This window comes from Vanellus vanellus, assembly GCF_965231255.1.
Source record: "Vanellus vanellus genome assembly, chromosome: Z".
Lineage (NCBI taxonomy): Eukaryota > Metazoa > Chordata > Aves > Charadriiformes > Charadriidae > Vanellus > Vanellus vanellus.
This window is the reverse complement of record NC_138908.1, coordinates 88,881,429-88,899,059: the sequence shown is the minus strand read 5'-3', so window position 1 is coordinate 88,899,059 and position 17,631 is coordinate 88,881,429. Positions and strand designations below refer to the sequence as shown.

The 17,631-nt window shown below is 42.6% G+C and overlaps 1 protein-coding gene across 15 annotated transcripts in view; it reads right to left on the bottom strand.

The window, feature by feature from the left end:
• The window catches only part of NEDD4L (NEDD4 like E3 ubiquitin protein ligase), a 181,942-nt gene that overhangs the window by 70,385 nt on the left and 93,926 nt on the right, over positions 1 to 17,631 (bottom strand). Inside the window, exon 1 of one of the 15 annotated variants that reach the window (XM_082497950.1) lies at positions 11,475 to 11,658. The exons of the other annotated variants lie outside the window; for them this stretch is intronic. The gene's annotated coding sequence lies outside the window, so the exon portion shown is untranslated. Of the gene's footprint in view, positions 1 to 11,474; positions 11,659 to 17,631 lie in introns of those variants that run through there. 15 annotated transcript variants of the gene reach the window in all.

The following is a 17,631-nucleotide window of genomic DNA, read 5'->3' as shown; positions in this document are numbered from 1 at the left end:
ATAACAGATGCCACATTCCAACCCAGATCGCGCTTGATTTCAGCACTGGGTGACACGATCTCTATAGGCGACAGGAAAGGGTGTGCGGTATTACACTGTTCGGAGATCACCCTCTCCCAGCAGTGCTCCATCACAAATGTATGGGATGAGAGGTAAACGCATGGAAAAGACTGCAGAACCGCGTCTGTGCACACTTCTGCACCATCCTCATCAGCTCTAACTGGGTTGTACTGGAGGCAGGCGAATGCAAGACCTTCAAGCTGCAAACAGAGCTAGATAAAAAACTACAAGACATTTTGTATCATAAACTCAGATCCCATGTCCTGTGGGTGCCTAAGGGCCAAATCTTCATTTTCTGTTGTTTAGCTCCTCATCTTTCTTCCACGCCTACCGCCCGGAGCTCCCAGCGCAGGGGGAGAGAGACGGTCCCACTGCGGCGACGTGCCCTGTCACCCAACCAAACAAGGCTGAGGGGCCAGGATCATTGTGGGACAATTTTAACGCTGGCAGCCTTAGCTGCAAAGAATGATCAGTATGTCAGCGTAACTCATGCCCTCAAGGTGCAGAAGTACACGAGACTTTGGGGACACACAACTAAGCTTTAAGCTGGTATTTTCTAAAAGCCAAAAGCTAATGGCACAGTTTAAGCTGAAAAAGGCAAAATAAACCAACCTGGCAAAGAAAAACATGAGCCTGTAAAGACGTGATTACCACCACTGATCGAGCAGCCAAATTGTTAGAACACAAAGTGTAAATTTAAGCATATTCTACTTACATATTACTTCAGCCCTGCACTTGAGATATGATGTACCATCACTGCCACATGCCATGGAAAGCATTCCAAGAGTTTTAAAGACTGTCTCGCTTATATAGCGCTAATTTTTCACAACATAAATACAAGAGAGTTGCACATACCAAAAAGAAAAATACCAACCCAATAGCAGAAAATACCTGCTACCTTTAGATATAACTACATAAAATCACACATTTTACCTTGGTAGAGCAAACTCTTCTCCCTTAATTAGCAAAGAGAGAAACTGCTACATTGGTACAGCACTGTAGTGTAAGTCCCGCTCTTGTTACTTCAGGAACAAAACCAGCATTCATTTTATAAGAGCAATTATTCTAACACAGGAAGCCATTGTTGCATTAAAAATATTTCTACAGATAAGACAGTACAAATCAATCATTTTGTGCTCAACAGGGCAGTGTGTTTAAAGCAAACAACAGAAGCAACGACAAATTAAGACACGTACATTCCTTTCCCCGCCCCCCCTCCCCCAATTTCCAGTTTCCTTAACTTGTCTCACGTCCTGGAGCCCTTACGTCTGTAACAGTGTCGCTGAACGGGGAAAACACCGAACTTTACTTTTACTGAAGGCTTTAAAAATGAAAGGGACCCCCAAAAAAACAAAAAGAGGAATTGGGTTCATATGTAAGTATTTTTTAATTATTTTTTGAAAACTAGCAGCAAAACGTGATTTTATTAACTGAAACAAAGCACATTTATCTTTAACTGCTTTTGACTATAATCTTAAAATATTAATCAGCCATCACAGATGCCTTTCTGCACCTATGGCACATCAACTCCCTGATCTCATTTACACCAATAAAGGTACAATGATAATTTTATTATAGTCATTTGTTATTTGCTGAAAGGAATACCAAACCGAAATTCTTAGTAGGCAAGTTTCAGAAATTTTTCTCTCTTCTTACTAACTGAACTGCAACAAAACTCTTTTCATTTATAGAAACTTACAGGAATTCTGGCAGTTGCCAGTGTAACCTCTCCTTTCTTAAGTAAAATACTTTCATCAGTACTTCCTAGTTCCCAAGCACGAATAAAATTCCCTTTGTACTGCCCGCCGGCACTGCAAACAACGCAAGATGCACACATCATTTGGCTTTTACTCCTAGTTCTACCACGTACGGTGGTCACAACTAAGGGATGCTAAGTGTTCCTACGCAGGGTGCAAAAGGGCGATTCCAACAAAATAAAGAGTGACTAACTTCCTGGGTACAGTACGGATGCCACCAGAAGATTTAGCTTTCTGTTTGCACTGGGCTTGGGATGCCCCCGTGCCGAGGCCGGCGCCCGCACCAAAGAGGGGCTGTCTTTTCCTACTAACCAAAACCAGGTCCTCCATCACAAGGACCACAAAATGACTGATCTCCAGGTAGTTGAACTTTGGTACAATTACTTTCACCCTAAATTTCTGATTTCTTTTTTCAATGCCTGATCCAATGTGTTGCTCGTGACACTGAGGACCGCAGTCCTTCAGTCAGTCTGTTTCCTCACTTAGTAACAGCTGACTTGACAGCACAGATGATTTAGTGTGTTGCTTCTGTCAGATTCTTTAGGTATGTAAATACTCTCGTCCATTTTTCAACCAGTATGGCTGAATGCTGGACTTTAACCCCCCCCCCCCTTTCTTTTTTTATTAAAAAATAAAGATGTTTCAATAATCCTTTCTAGGAAACAAAATATTTTAGAAAACATTTTACATTGCAAACCTAAGTTTTGTTGTTGAATGTATAAATTTTATTGGACTTGGTATTTTCTATTTTTAACTCATTTTTACAAATAGCTCTGCTGATAAAGGCTCTATGTGAAATTTTGATTTGGGGACAGTATTTACTACTTGACAGTAATCTAAACTTATTCAGTGTTTGTGTTCAACTGTAAGGCATACAATTTAACCACGGAATAAAGCAGAATAAATTCTGGTGGTAGTGGTTGTTCCTGTTCCAAATCTCCAAGTGACAGTAGAGCAGAATACAAAGGCTAGTTTATTTACTAAACAATTATCTTCTGTTATTCATTTGTACAAAAATAAATACTTACTGTTCCTTAAATAGTGCTAACAGAAACTTAATACAAGAACAGTCTCAGTTATATTTTAGTTTCCATAATACTTTCTTTCTCAACGCAAAGTCAAGTCTGTTGTGGGGCCACACGAATGTGAACAACAGCTTCCAACTGCGGGGTAGCTTTTGTCAATCTGTCGGTTTGCAATGCTTTGCAATAACTCGGAAACGGTAAAGAAAAAAAATCGGGTACATTGGGTATATGAAGAGACTCCAAGAGATTTGCATGTATTATTCCGTGCGAATTAATGATACCCCCTAGAATACTGCTGCACATCAGAGTGACTTTATTCTCCTTCCACCAGATCTACTGCATGTTAAGACTTTCACTTCAGGACTTAATTACTGTAAACCCTTTGGTATGATTTCCATCCATTAAGGATCGTTAAGGATGAGACACTGCCCAATCGATTCCCAGGACATTACGTACACTTGTGCCTGCTTGCTCAAGCCGAGTGATCTTTGACGGGATAAAGACATGTAACATGCAGAGGTCCTTCCTGAATCAAACTAGAAACAACAGACAACACGTTTAAGTTGCAATTTCAGAGACGAGGCAGTAGTGCTCCAAAATTGTCACGGCCGGGTGAAAATAGCCTATTTCCTAGCAAGCACGGCCAACCAAGACAACCAGATCCTTACTTAAACAGATTAAGCAAGCCGCAGTACATAAGCATCAATTATTTAAATTCTAAAATATTTCTCTTGCGTTGCCACTACTTATTTAAACATGCTAAAAAACATTGGGCACCTATGCCAAGATCTGATGCGTTCCACAAACATGACTAACGTCCCAAAAAACTCCAGACAACGCCAGGGAGAAGACAGCAAGTGAAAGATTTATCCCATTCAATATAATAAAATGGCTTCCTAGTTAGATCCCTATTCCAATCAAACGTATGACCCACAGGAGCGCTGGAAACGGACTTCTCTTTCCTCGCTCTAACATGGGTCAGTTCTAAAAGGCTTTATCAGTGACGTTTGCCAGGAGTCACTGATAATAATAAGCACTAATAATACCCTGCTATTGTTAGTACTACCGCATGAGGAACAGCCTCCGAAAAGATGAGAACCTGTTTTTCTTCAGATATTGGACAGTCCAAAGAGGGAGTAAGTAAAGGAGTAGCCTTGGCGGAGGAGGGAGCTGACGGCCGAGAGACGCCCGAAACAGGCCCGAGTTGTGAGAGGATGGGGAGAATAGGAACAGAATCCACACGCACAAGAGAAAGAACAGGTAGAGAGTCTAGAGCAAGCGACATGTGTTAGGACAGTTCCTGTTCCTTGTTCCAAAAATTAGGAATTATTGACTAAAAAAAAAAAAAAAAAAAAAAATCTCAGAACAAAAGTGAAATAATCTTCTCATGAATTTTCATTATAACTTCAAGACAGACCAGCGAGGCACAGTGAGAAGACGACGCTGAAACGGACTACAGATTCACAACGGGATAATCAAGTAAGCACCACCGAGTTCCAAAGTACTCAAAATACTGTGCGTGACCCGATTTCACTCGCATCCCAAGAGCTGAAATCGCGCTGGTGGCAATTTAAAATGCACAAGTGAAGCCATAAGCTTAAGGCTTCTCATTAAAATGAGGATGGGGAATCCCCAGGCGGGAGTCACCATCCTGAGAGAGTTGTATGCTCTTGATGAGAGAGACTCATCTGTAATTGCAAAATGGAAGACAAAAATATGGCAAAAAGGGAAACCTTACCAGTAAGTTCTTACCGCCTTATTTACGCACCGATTCGAAGTCACTCCTAGCAGCTTTTGTTTTGTTTATACCCTTCTCTATTCCTGAACGAAATGCCTGGGTACCTTTCTCATGGCAAGGCATGAAGTATTTGCCAACAAGAGTGGAGCTGAACCACCACAGCTGTATTATGGAATACGCTTAACCTGTTAGAGACACTTAGCTGTATTTTTTCTTTTACCTAAGTTTCCATAGTTGAAAAAAGATGGGACAAGTGTTCCTCCGTCTTTCAGCAGCCACTAATGCAGAAGGAACAGTAAGAACTGTAAGCTGGTGGGGCACAATAATCGGCTCGATGACACGATAGCAGAACCTGACCTCTCCAATCTGTATCAACGATTTCAGCACATGATGCTAAAAGACTCTCCAAGAACAGTGGAAAAAAAACTAAACTAAACTGCGCTTCAAATTGTTGGGTGTTTCAAGACATGAAGAATCAAACATTGAGGAAGGTATCCTACAAATCTGCCATTATTCTTTCCATTAATACTTGTAATGGCTCTAAAAACTTTCAGCGAGCGCCCCAATACTTTTTGCCCTCAAAGCTGTATGCCTGCTGTCTTTACAGAATTAAATATACACTGCCACTGGTACGGGGCAGAGAGGCAAAAGCGTTTTTCATACTGTGAATATGTTTGAGTCCGCACAGAAGCATTCACTAAGGAACCACTATGCCTCATATCTAACAGAGCAAATTTTATTCAAATTCTGTATTTTTGTGCATAAAAAGGTACAGAACTTAGAAAGCTGATCTTCCAAAGTCGAAAAATTGTAGATGAGGGGCTAACCGTGTAGCGTCAGAGAGCAAAACCAAGGCAGGTTCACAACAGGAGGCTTGGTGCAAGGAAGAGAGGCTGGTGCCTCCCCACAGCACAAACCGCTGCACTGCACTTCTTGGAACTTTCAGAGCCCCAAAAATTCTTCATTTGCTCAGACTCACATTTACCATTGCTTCTCGCCCGGGAGAGGGCCGGCCCTGGGGAGGATGCACAGAAGCACACTACAGCACACGGTATTTGGGAACTGACACACAACCTACCCACAGCTACCTGTATCAGCTACCTCGTGATGGAGGTGAGGTATGACCTTGAAATTCCACCTTTATACTGCAGGAAAAGGATGATAAATCAACACAGCGTGAGACAAAAAAATCAACCACCTTTGTTGCGACCATGTGAAGAAAATGACTAAACAATTATGACATTTCACAAAAACTTGTGAAATACAGTGAAATGGAACGCATCGGATCCCACCACTGTGGGATCCAATGTGGTCCCATTAAGGGTCGGAGAAATGCATTTTTTCTTTCAGACGTGCAGACTGGCGAAGACCTAAGACGGAGAAGCTAGGTCAAGTTTCAGTCTAGCTGACGTGGAGCTGCGACACAGAAGGGCAGGCGCCTTCGGCTCCCCCGCCAGCGGAGAGAGCAGTTCAGTCACATTCACACACTTAGATCAGCTCAGACCTCTACGGATGAGGGAGCAAAGCCTCCAGCAACCGCATTTCTCAGCCAGCTAGCTGCGTAAAGTTACCTGCCGTGAAGGCAGGGCCTTGTGGTCACAACACACAAATTCTGTCTTCTTCCCCACCGAAGTGCCTGTTCTATTTAAACTCACTCCTTGTGTGTTAGCAAACATGTATTTTACTTCCTTCCAGAATTATTCACTACGAAGCACTGCTCTCACACAGGTCACCTCCAAAACCAGTAATTCACAAAACTATAGCGAATGGATTTCTGAAGTGAAGCATAACTGTAGCTGGGTACTATTTCTGCTAATACTGGTAAGCAAGGGAGGTAGGCTTCGGAAATTTACTCTGCGATGGTGTACGATATTAAGCAGATTAAAAAGAGTATTAACTAGCTGGCAAATTGTTCATTAATATTGCCTTGTGTTGCAGACACTAGGAACCATTCAAATGACACGGAGCTTTTATTGTCTCTATTACCATTTCTTCTTTTCTCCTCTTCACTAATCTCCTTTTTCCACCTTTTTCTTTTGCTCAGAGATGTCCTACTTTTTCTGTTTCTTTTCCTCAGCAACAGCAGTTCAGCCTTTTATTCAGACTTTTGGATTTCACCATACTCTGTCACGACCAATTTTTCTATGTATGTGCTTCCTTGGCAGAAAGCAAGTAAGAAATATAACCCTCAGAAAAGCCAAGTACTGTATGAGTATAAATGCTCTAGTGTGCTGGGGGGGCGATATTCCCTCTAAAGCTGTTCCAGTGCTTATAATGTATCCTGGAGAACCGCAGCCACTGAGAACCGAAAGGTGTAAGAGCTCAAGATGCAGAATGTATGCAACTCTTGCAACCCTGCTGAAAGATTAGCAACAGGATAGCAAAAAACGTTAAAAATGGACCTCACCTTCCCCTAAAAAACCATAACTTTTGCCTCCTGCTTTGACAGGGGGCAATCACAGCTAGGTTTAGAGCCCGCGGGAATGCAGCCGCCCTTGAAAAATGTTAAGACCATGACTTCTGTGGGAACTGAACACAGACAAAGCTGAAAAAAATCCAGAAGTCATAATTTATTTCCCTTAAAATCAGTCAAAAATGGAATTGCCGTTTTAATAGAGAGCTCAGAAAATAGAGGGATTAGAGAGGCATCACTTCCGTAAGGCTTAACGTACACATATTCTGCATACATGTAGAATCACAGAATCATCTAGGTTGGAAGGGACCTTTAAGATCATCCAGTCCAACCATTAACCCAACGCTGCCAAAACCACCACATGTGTGAGCAAGCAAAATGGTGTACTTCGCAAATTTTCAAACTACTGATTCTTCTCTCTGCAGCCCTTCCTCCACAAATTCTGGTCAAATTTCCCGGCTTTCTCCCTATAAATAAGAGCAAATTTCAAGCAAAGAACTCTGCAGCAAAGAACTCTTTCAACTGTGCAAAAGTGTTCTTGAAGAATAATCATGTTTTTAGTCATCCGTCACACACATCATTACACTGATGTAATATTCCCTTATTACTGAATACTATTCCTGAATTTGTTTTCCTCAATACGTACACCACCGTTCTAATTTCAAAGTAGCACTAATATATAACAAAACATGACTCAAGGTGAAATAAGTCCACCTTTTCCCCTTCAGTAGACACCCTAATTTCTGCTATTTCGTACTCTCCTTAAACATGCCGTACACTTGGGCCTGAGCCACTCCGAACAGTTCAAGGCAGGCTGAAAGACCAGTAATCCCCGCAGTGCTGTGAAATTCAGTGTAACCTGACCACATAACACAGCCTACTCAAGTGACCAGAGGCAGGTTTTGAAAGCCACTAAATGTTTATCCGACCTCTTGTGAACTCTTAATAAAATACTTGGCCGTCCGGGCAGACAAACAACAACTAACATTTATACAAGCTCCAATTCCCACCCAGAGCGTAGGCGTTACGTCCAGCTTCCAGAATTACAGCTCCTGCAGCACAAAGCGGAATTCTCGCAGTCTGGAGGAGCTGAAGGTGCATCTTGAAGCAACATCCTAGAAAAAGGTTTTTGTTTCAAAATTACACGCTAGAGCCCCAGCAGTACTCTGAAAATTCCTTTCCTCCTAAACGATGTGCGAGTGTCCTATAAATTGCCAGGGCTGAAAGGCAGCAGAAGTCGCATTAAGCACCTTCTCCAAGCCTTCAGTTCTATTACATTAGGACCCATCAACATGTTTATCTTGGACCGTGATGCAGTACTTCAGGCATGTGGCTGACGGAAGAATTGTAGGCTGAGGCTAAACAAAAGAGAGCGGCGACAAAGAAAAAAAAGTGGTGAAAGTATGAGGAGGCAGAGAAACGAGATAGCAGTAACGGTATCAGAGAAAGCACGCTGACATTTATTCAGACTAAACTTTCCAGAGGTACTAAGTACGTTCTTTCAACCATCTGATCCGAGTAGCACTTATGGTCAAGAAGGCATTAGACTTGGCAATGTAATATTTTTGCTTTAATGATTTTCCTAATGTTAAGGAAAAAAACCAAAATACATTGTAGAATTGTAAATGCCGAGTTTATCTGACACCAGAATGCATCATACCTGTCATTTATTAGAACGGCTACGGACTGACTAGAGAGAAACAGAAAACTACTTTATGTTGGGATGACCAAAACGCTGATTAGCGGACAGTTAACTAAGGCAGTCTTCCCAATTTCTTTAAATGAATGATCATTTACACTAACATGTGTTCAACTGCTTTTTTTTCTTGCTGAGACAAAGAACCTTGAGACCTGCTAAATTTTAAAGGTTAGAAATACCACATTTGTCCCTGACAGAAAGGACAGCCAACATTACGTTGCTGTACTGGTCTTTCACATTTCCAGTTCGGAGACAGACATGCCCACCCACGCTTCACGGCAAGAACTTGTGCAGAAGCCCCTCACCAACTGGGATTCTATTTTGGGGAGAGGAAGAATGCAGTGTCTTAGTTTATACTTTGGATTGTTTGACGAATTATGCTTTTAGTAGGCATTTCCCCAGAAGTGACCCCGGAGAGTTCACCCGCTGATACAACCCCCCCTCCAAACAATCTATATTCTTACCCTAGCTCACCCCTTACGACAGGAAACCAAAACCATACCAATTTTAACTATTTCATTCGGTCAATGACATTTTCCTCTAATATAACTTGCTTCTGATGGAATTTAGGAAGTTATGAAAATTCTACTTAAAATAATGTGAATTTTTGTTTAATTAATTCTTCAAGAAAAGGGTAGTTACTAGTTCATGTAGATCGGTCATTAATATTTACTTGCACGGTCTTTATGGTGGGCAATTATTCATTCAGCTGTCAGGCACTAAGAAAAGAAAAAACCAGCAGGGTAACTGGTAATATACTCTCTCAGGGTGAAAAATAAAGAACCCAGGAGCAAACCTTGAAAAGTCTGTTTCACTTTGTGCGCTTTTTTTAAAAATCAGCTACCAGTCCATGCTGTTTGCGTCCTGAAATTCTGCACACTGAGTTGATGTTTATATCTTTAAAACGCGATTACAACAAAAAGCAGAGGTTCAGAGGTTCTCCCGCCCAGCACCTTACAGGCCCGCTCCTCCGCGCACCCCCACAGCCGGCGAGTCCACCCGCCTCCTCCTGCCTTTGCGGTACAGCAGCTACCGCAGGGAAGGGCATACTCCGTACCTCCAAATAAGGAACAAATTAGATGTGTATTGTAATAACAGCCAGGTTTTGGTAGCAGGAAAAATTAGGCAGGGTTGACAAATTTCAAAGAGGTCAGGCCCTACTGTGGGCTAAAGTTGCACCTATTTAATGGGAAAATGTTTGACTCTTTAACATACAGATACACTCTACAAAGTTGGGCAGTTAGTTAACTGTATCAAATTCACAGTATTCACAACTCCATATACAGGAGAGCAACCACATTCTCTGCTGAAACCCTTCTCCACCCCTTTTTTATTGCTCCTAAGTTAACAGCAGACTAAATAGCAAAAAACCAGCACAAAGTAGCCAATTCCCGAAGGTAAAACCACCCCGCGGCTTACTGTGGGGATGGCAACAGTAACACACAGTTGCATTTTCAGATCTCTCAGTACATTTGAAGCAGATAAAGTTTGCTTTCACTTAAGGCATTTGCCATAGGGCGGATGTTGCAAGGTGAAAAAGATACTAAAAAACGGTGATGTCAAACGAAGAGAAATCTCTTAAGAGCAGTTTCCCACATCTAAAAGGCTACCGTTCCCGTACTCGGCTAGCGTCTCCGTGAGGCGTTCCCGTACTTGGCTAGCATCTCCGAACCCACAAAGCCCACAGATGCAAAACAACAACAACTCCCTTTCACTTGCTCTGTTAAGATCAGATATTTTGACAGAGTAAATTGAACATGTAATAGATCTCAAATAATATCACCACAAATTAACTGATTTCTGAAACCCCCTTTGGTTTTGGCTTTAAGCACCAAATTGTAGCAGCTTTTTTTGCATTTCGTGCTGACGTAGCTAGTATACAGCCTCGCTTCAAACGAACGGCGAGCCTTTCCAAATGGAAATATTATTTAATTCAGCATGAAATTTTTATGCCCAGAATTGACTCTCAAAAGTATATTTAGGCTCTGGATTACATCCAAACTGAGAATCAATTACGTTTTAAACTACTTCCGTTATAATTCCTAATATTCCTCATTTTACTCGTTCTTTTTTAGTGCTGTCCACGTGACTGCACACAGCTGACTGGAGAGCAAAAAGGGCAGCGCCGCCAGAAACACGGAGAGAATGACTATTTAGCGGCCGCACATTAGGAGATTAAAGTAGTCACACAGTTGGCATCAGATCCGTTTTCTAAAATTCAGAATCAGAAGATTAGCCTTCAAATGAAACGTCCCTCTTTGCGGTGCTTACTGAACCATAAAGCCACAGTACCGCTCATCCCAGAACCAGGAGAAAATCTGCAACATATTTCTAAATGCAAATCAACTAAACAAGCAAGTATTAAGTACGTTAATACCTCACTGTCAAAGAGACAGCAAAGTCTGCCTTTCCAAAGGCATATCAGCCCGAGTAACACCAGGAAAATGCAGAGATTTGCATGTCTCCTTCAAAACAGTTTTTCTCCCCGAGGGTTGCTATGCAAATAGAGACAACCTCTTATTGAGAGGACAGATTGTCCTTTTAGATGAACAGCCGTCTTCAGCACATTTCCTTCTTTCAGTAGCATTCATTTACTGCATCTTTCCCACAGAGAAGTATGTTCAGAGAAAGCTCAATTTACAGTTCAGAGGGGTTTTGGTTTTTCTCCTTTCCCCCCCCCCCCCCCCAGAGCCGAATGGTAACGCTTTACCCAGAGTAGGAGACAAAGTAGACAGTCTGCAGTAGGTTGCCAATACAGGAACAAACCAAAATATTTTTTTACCTTAAAATACACGAGAATTTAAAATTCTTCTCAACGCCTCAGAAAGACTGATAGCTGCAGAAGTTGACAGGCATAATCCTGAGGACTGGAGGACCTGCTACCACTTTTGAAGATGTTAAAAATTTCTGCGTGCTCATCTGTCAATAGAGAACAGGCTGAAATACACAGTAAATTGAGCCCTACAGACCTGTCGCTGAGCAAATAACTTCTGCCGTGTAGGGGTGCTGACGGGCGAGCTTTCCTAGTGGCCACCAGGTAACACTGTGTTTGAAGGTGCATTGTTTCAGCGAAGCTCGTACCTGTCCCAGACAGTCCCTCTCCCCTCTCTGCCTCCCCTTATCCTGTCCGGAAGGATTATTTGTTCGCTGCTGTACCTCCCACAGGACTTTGGCTGGAATTGCTGCATTGTAAGTACGGTTTGGGATTTTGTGGCACACACTAGCAGATACGCGTTTACACATAGAGCAACATTTAAGTACGGACCATACCTATGGTGAAGACGAGTAGCCAGTCTAAGCAGCTTCTGTTTCCCTTGGAAGAGCTATTAAGCCGAAGCCTTTGGAACTGCTATGGCTAAACGTAAGAACAGAATCGTAAAAGGAAGTTCACGAGCGCAGCTTCAATCATGATGAAGTCAACAAGAGAATTCCTAACATCTTCAGACCGGTCAAGACTTAGCCACGCACCTTCCAATCATACAAACCATTAAGTCTTCTAACGATGCCTGAATCTTCAACACACGTGTGCGAAACAGAAGTGAGTTGGACCTCCTAGAAGATGAGGCACAGCCCCCTTTGCTGTCTTCACCAAACGTTTCGGTTTACAGCGGTTATGACCAGTTCTTCACAGGAAGCCATTCCCACCCCTCTTTTTGGCCCAGGGGGTTTCTCCTTTATACTTGGTGGGGTTGATGTCAGCCCGCAGGGAGCAGAAGCCTGTTCCTCTGAGTCACCCACCGCCGGCCCCGTGCCAGTCACCACACCGCAGAGCACTCCCACACCAGAAACGGCGTTCGCGAGACTGGAAGTGAACTGGGAAAGCTGATAATGTCACAAGTACTGTAAACTATATAAATAAATAAAATCCTTCAGAGTAGCGCCATTAGCACGCCTCCCAGAGTCTCTCTTGCAATCCCATACCTTAAAATGTCAAATATTACAAGAAACCTTAGTGAAGCCGTGCAGGGCTAGAAACCCCTGTTACGGATTACTGAGCTCTGGAAAGCTGCCTGTGAGCAAACATACCGCTCCATAACCGCAGGCTGCGGCCCCGGCCGCACCGCAATCATCCCCCAGCAAGTATAGTTCACTGGTGTTTATAATAATGCAGTGTGCTGGCAAGCATTCCCCGAGAGAGTTTCTAAAAATAAGGAAGCGTTAGTAATACAGCAACTACAGCAGCCTCCGCTTTCAAACCTTTGGAGAGAGCGCGCAAGGCTCCGGGTGTGTGACTCGATGGAGATTCTGCTCAATTTTTCAACAATAAAGCGGAGTTCCACTTTCACAGAATTTGAAGCAAACAAATGCCTTGGGGCAATACGATTCTGCAAATATAAACCCATGCTCGAAGCAGATTTCAAATAACTAACAGGTTAGCACATTTGAAATTTAAAGTCTTTACCACACTAAGTACGAAAAGAAAAACTTTTTACTGATGAAATGCACAAAACTTAAATTAGAGGAGTTTTTTCACTACCCAGGATGACACATGCAAAACGTAATGGATATTATTCTTAGCTTTGATAAGAATGCTTTAAGTTTTAGTTAGCAACATGAAAATATTTTATGTAATTGTGATTTAACATAATCCCTCAAATAATAACGCTGTTCCCACATCGTGATATGCTGTGGGTTTTATTTACAGGATGCAAAGTAACAATAATTTTAAAAGCAGAATTTTTTTTTTTTTAAAATTGCGTAAACTGTTTTAGACCCTCACTTGAAGTAAAACTTTAGGCTATAACTTTCTCAAGAAGGATTATTATCAGCCTCTAAGATCTTGTTTGAAAGGATTTTCACTGTTTGATGAATACCTTCCTTTTGAATTTTAAAGTAGCTGGCTTTCGAGAATAAAAGCATTTAAAATACCGCATTCCAGTGTTTTATGCTTGTGTGTGTCCGGCAAGCTATTGAATGCTAAAGTTAATGCTGGATTAGTAGGCTCCTGTTGCCTTACTATAAACAATGATTACGCATTATTCTTTGCCATTAAAAAAAAAAAAAACAAAACCAAACCCAAACTCTTTACATAAAAGGCTTAAGAATATAAAACTTCAACAAGTAACTGAAAAGAAAGCCAGTCAGGTCATAGAAAATCCCACCTTACCACAAAGTGTATATTCCCTTGTTCTTTCCTAGAACAGCTCCCGCAGAGCCCGGAACGCTGGTCACCCGGGAGGCCGTGCCTGCCAACCCAGGGGGAAAGGGAAGACGAAGCATTCCACCAAACCAACCGAAAACCCCCCAATTCCCACCACAGCATATAGCGCCGTACGTGTTTTATTTGCACGACTCATCTCGCCAGAAGGAAGTTTTTCGTCCGGCTTTCCCTTCCAGCACGCTGTACCCCGGCCCCCGCGGCTGGAGCAGTCAGCACAGGACAGACCTGGAAACCGGAACGCTGCTTTGGCAACGATAGCGCCTGGGCCTGCAGCTCTAGAACGAGCTTTTCCCACAGATATAAGACACAGCCCAGCCTTTTGCTAGGTTTGCAAGATCAGGCGATTTAACTGGAGCAAAGATGAAGGGTTTCCTTTTTATTTATTCATTCTTTCTGGAGACAGAAACCCACGTGGCGGTACTGGTGATTTTATTCACATATTTTTCTGTACAAAATTTCTGACTTTTAGAGGCCGCCAATGCCATCCTGCTAGATGAAAAATCAGATAAAAGCACCAGATTTTAGACGAATGTATGCAGTAGTATATTTTACAATGAGATTTAATCTGGGAACTAAGTAAACGGGATAGATTTGGATCTAGAATAGTTTTCTGAACTAGAACAGCCATGAAACATGCACATTCCTAAATTCTTCATGACTCGACAGCTTTTCTCAAGTAAGAAAAGAGCTAAACAGCACGAAAAGCAATCAAGACTCTGTATCTGGTTTATTATGGGAATTTTCTGCAGCTAGATCTGTACCAGCGCTGCTCTGGCTGGCACCTTCATTGTCAAGACTGTGTCAGCATTTCCATTAGAAATTGAGGGCCACAGAAACTCAGCTTTAAAGAGTTCACTGTGTACTGCAACTCAGCATGCAGTTTTTCCATGCGGGAGCAAATAGTTTATTACTGCTATTAAAAAGACTGATGTTATTTCCAGCTCTTCTGCTCAAACTTTTGTTCTTGTTTCTTTACAGAGAAATACCAGAAGATACAGCTTTCGGGGAGAAAGACGCCTAACAGTGAAGTCCAATAAAATCCAGAATTGCTTCCCAGGGTACTCTGAGAATGTGCAGGGACAGGGTAAAGACAGCACTGCCAATTCTCAACTCTCTGAAACCTTGACGAAAAATTACATGTGGAGTTCCTGATGCTGTGAGCTAATTTACTCTACTTGCAATGTGCGATTTGTCCCCCACTCATACGGGGAAAAAAGAAGTCCAAAAATCAGTCTGCTCCTTGGTACTCTCCTCCTTGTAAAACTGGCTTCTGCTCTGCACGTGTTTCAACGCCATTGCCCGCCCTGCCAGGAGAGGAAGATCTCTGAGAACAGATGGGAAGGCTAATTAAGAAGGGGCCAAGTGATTTCTGGAGGGGAATAAGAAAAGAAAAAAAAAAAAGGTAGTGGTGAGGCAGTGGTGGATTTTTTCTTTCCACATGAGGGAAATACCTGAAGTGGGCTGTAATATATGGCAGATCCCTCAACAGAAAAGGATGAGAAACACGGTCATCTCCAGGCAGAGTCTCTTGTGGTAAGGGAGATGTTGTGGTCAGTGCGACCTAGAGGTAGGTTTGTTGAGGAGAGAAGAGAAGAGAGCAGAGGAATTGGTTGTATCCTCAGCAGAAAACCTAAGAAGACTCAAGGGATGGAATTCATCACCTCTACCTGCAGATGTGCAGAACAGGGGCTTTGCAGAGAGCCGTCTGCGCTCCTTGTATAGCAAGAGGGGAGACAGGAAACTCATAGCACGATTCCTTTGAGCTATTTTAAACATCTCGCTAAGGGCAACGTGAGTTATGTTCTAGAAATGCCTCTTAGAGTCCAGACAGCAATCCCTGAAGTAGGTCTCCAAACTTAGTCATGTGCACTATAAAAGATAACGTCGCTAGTCCCGCGTAGCACTGAGGAGGAGCAGCCTTTTAGAGGTGCAGAGGACTTCCCACGCCGCCTGCCTACCGACGCCCCTGGGCGCTGAGCCGCGCCGCTCAGCTCTCCTTCGAGAGACTCGGCAAGAAACACTCGCTTCTGACAGAGCTTTTACCTTTGTAAAGGCCTCTACCTTTTCATATGCTCCTGGTGTAACGGAGGCTGGCAAATAAACTGGTAACAACTTGACTTTTCTTGGTTTGTACCGTTTAGAATGTGGTACTGCACTCCAGGAAGAGGCAGGACCGGTTCGGCACGGCTCAGCCACGAGCACTGACCACCAGAAGCGTGAACACGGGCAGAGTTACCTCTCTGCACAGGTCACGGCCGTATGCCTGCGGGGAGGGATGGACACACGGACAGTCTCTAACGCCCTAACTCTCTGCACAGGTCACGGCCGTATGCCTGCAGGGAGGGATGGACACACGGACAGAAGGAGAGTCTCTAACGCCCAGTGTGTTTTCACGCTGCGTGTTACATCTTAATGCAGTAGTTCTAATACACTTCATCATCCATGTGAAAACGGGATAGACAGATAAACAGTTATATATCTGTTCCTTAGGAACAGGCTTGGTCCCTTTTTTGTCTATTTTGTCCATTTTTGTCTATTTAATCTTTGGAGTTCTTGGACATTTAGACTTGGTTCAGAAATCGTAACAGAAGCAATTATACCTCTTTCCCAATTCAAAAGCACCACTACTTCCCATACCGACTCAAGTCCTAAAAAAGCATCTGCGTGGGGGGTGGTTAAAGATGATGAATGATGTTAAACAAAGTGCTGAATACTGTGTCAAGGACGGGCTGCTGAACGACCACAGAAGTGGGCAAGAAGAGCCACACTGAAAGGGAAAATTAAGATCTCTCTCTGTGGACTGCATTAACTAACGTGAAACGAATAAGCCCTCGCACCGGTTACGGAGGGGGGATCCCTTTCCATTTTAGTTCACGTTCAAAGATTTCCATCAGCTTTTCTCGTGCTAATCTGCAATACATAAACCATTTGGTGTCTCAGTACTGCCTCAGAAAAGAGACTTTCAGACTTTGCCATAGTTTACACTGAAACATTTAAGGTTTTTTTTTTCCTTTTTTTTTTTGATCAAATGGATCAGTTTATGTACAACAGTAAAAAACCAGAAAATTCAATCCAGAGTTGAATTTCATACTAACCAAAACATGCCTCGTATTTTGCAAATCACACTGGTAGAAATACAGAACAACGTTATTCCTCCACTGTCCTTTTTAATTGTCATACAGTGGTACGCGCTTTATAAATGAAGGCTTAGCACAGGCAAGTACAGACCGGCGCTTCTTGTCCATTAGCGCCAGGCCAGCCCACAGCATGGAATCGCAGGAAATTCTTGCCCAACCCACTGCGGCCAAGACACAGTAGAAATGGGAAACAACTGGATAAGGAAAGTAAATACTACGTAGAGAGAGACCCTAAAGAGATGGCCAACGGAAGCTCCTCTACAAATTCATCACCTTCAAAGGACCGCAAACAACGAAATCTACTTCACTTTCTTTTGCTTCTTGCAGCGAAGGCTTAGCTAGCTAACGGGGATTCAGATGTTTGAGTGTCACTGTGCACCAAAAACTATCTCCTCAATGCTGAGAGGGGCAACTCACGAGGCAATAATATATAGAAATATGAAGAAGAGAGCACAGTAGCACTAAAGCAGACACTTGCTATTGAAAACTATAATTTGTGAGATTGTCTAAAGAATAAATATTCAAGCTAAAAAAGCACAATGTCGGTCATCCCTTAACTAGTCTTTATTTTTCATTGAATAAAACTCTATTTCCCTCAGTTAATTTTGTTTTTTTCCTCAGCTGTAAGAAAAACCAAAATA